This window comes from Saccopteryx leptura, chromosome 2 (assembly GCF_036850995.1).
Source record: "Saccopteryx leptura isolate mSacLep1 chromosome 2, mSacLep1_pri_phased_curated, whole genome shotgun sequence".
Taxonomy (NCBI): Eukaryota; Metazoa; Chordata; class Mammalia; order Chiroptera; family Emballonuridae; genus Saccopteryx; species Saccopteryx leptura.
This window is the reverse complement of record NC_089504.1, coordinates 115,310,995-115,313,134: the sequence shown is the minus strand read 5'-3', so window position 1 is coordinate 115,313,134 and position 2,140 is coordinate 115,310,995. Positions and strand designations below refer to the sequence as shown.

Genomic DNA, 2,140 nt, shown 5'->3' with positions numbered 1-2,140 from the left:
CCAAATTCGAGATTTTTATTTTGTATGGAAAAGAACCATACTAAATGTTTTTAAATGTTTATGTTTTTTAAAAAACATAAAATATTTTTTAAGCTTTTAAACTTGAGTTTATTTTTCATTTAATTTTTAAAACATTACCATAGTTGAATATTTAAAAAATAAAACGATTGTAAGTAGTGAGCATATTATGTTTATAGTCCTTCACTCATTCTCTACAGTTTATAAAAGGCCAGCAGTGAGGGTTACTCACTGGCCCCATTAAGAGGTCTGACCCTGAACACCACCCCAAGGATGATGCTCATCCTCATATGCTTCTCCTTTGTAATGGCACCATCTTTCTTGCTTTGGATCAAAATCCACCAGTTCGACCTGGTTCTTTCCATCAGTCTCTTCTATTTCCTTCCTTTCAGGTAGAAGTTTTTCCAGCAAAGAAAGTTTATCTGAAGAAAGAAGGCCATTCTCAGGAAAGTATACCTTAAATTCAATGATTAGATGATCCTTTTCATATGGTCTATGACAGTGGTCCCCAACCCCCGGGCCACAGACCAGTACCGGTCCATGGGCCATTTGGTACTTGTCCGCAGAGAAAGAATAAATAACTTACATTATTTCCATTTCATTTATATTTAAGTCTGACCGATGTTTTCTTTTTTAAAAATGACCAGATTTCCTCTGTTACATCCATCTAAGACTCACTCTTGACGCTTGTCTCAGTCACGTGAGCCATTTATCCGTCCCACCCTAAAGGCTGGTCCGAGAAAATATTTTCTGACATTAAACCGGTCTGTGGCTCAAACAAGGTTGGGGAACCACTGGTCTGTGACGTATTGGCATGCCTTCATCTACCCCGCGCTTGACAGCCCATGCTTCACGATCTGACCTGGACGAGGGGTGATGACTCTGGTTCAGTCGTCAACAGCAGCTATTGGCTTTTGGAAGCCACTGTGGTTCAACCAGCTGTTTGTCTACACACATGGAAAGGTCTTCTCCTCGTCGTCTTTCTGATCTAAAACAGTAATAATATCTCCCGGCTCCAGGCCTGGTTCTTGGTCTCCTTCACCATGGAATGCTATCTTCTGGCCATCGTTCATGGCTTTGTCAATATGAACCTCTAGACTCTTCTCTCAAACACCTTCCTTCTGTTGTAGCTTTTACATCTATCTTTACGACTGATCCGTTCCCCATGGCCCTGGCACTCCATGCACACAGACTGAGTTTGCTAAACCATTCCAGGTCCTATCTGATGAATTCTTATTTGCATCCAGGACCTTGGCAATGGACAGCCCTCTACTGCTCCTTTCTTACCACCTCTGCCTTCACATTTGTCACAAGTCACATTCTTTTGCAGAGCTAGTTGTTTTGTTGCATTGTTACATAAATATTCTAAGGTTACTGAGAGCTGATGCACAACATTTTTACCTTTCCTTTCTCTCTGCATTCTTCTTCTTTCTCCACAGAAAATGTCTCAATGATGTCCATGGGGGAGCCCAAACTGCCACCTGCTCCACCTCCTTTCATTGCCTGTTTTCCTCCTTTGTTGGATAAGTCCCTTTTCTTTACATCAGAGAGCACTTCATAAGCTTGGGAAATCTGTTTAGACTTCTCTTCTTCATTTAGATTCTTATCAGGGTGGTACTTCAAGGTCAGCTTCCTGTAAGCCTTTTTCTGTTCTTTCTGGATGGCATTGGGTTTGATTCCCAAAACATCACAGTAAGTGATTTCTTTCACCATTTTGAACAGCTGGTATGTGGGCTGAGGCCAGTGTGGGGAAGCAGGAAGGAGCACGTCACTATTGAGGGCTAATTCTTAAGAAAGCAGGAGAGAAGCTGCCTTTCCTCTTGCTCCTTCCCAGCCGTGGCAAGGAGTGGGAGCATGGACTCCTGGTTTCAAACATTGCAGAAAGACAAACGGAGGCTTCAGAGGAAACACGAAAAGTCATTATTGCAATTTTCATATTATTAAGTTTAGAGTAGTTTATCACCCGCTATTGCTGTGCCTGGCAATTTCTCATACATTGTATTTCCTCCAACCCTCACATCAATCTTATGAGATAATTATGATTCTACCTTAGAGATGAAGAAACAAGGGGTTAAGAAACTGGCCTAGGTCTGCATGAGTCGTCAGCCTTTCCCACTCTACC

The 2,140-nt window shown here is 41.8% G+C and overlaps 1 pseudogene; it reads right to left on the bottom strand.

Moving 5' to 3' along the window:
- Positions 1 to 258: 258 nt before the first annotated feature.
- LOC136393091 (dnaJ homolog subfamily A member 1-like) lies at positions 259 to 1,731 on the bottom strand (annotated as a pseudogene).
- Positions 1,732 to 2,140: the final 409 nt, after the last annotated feature.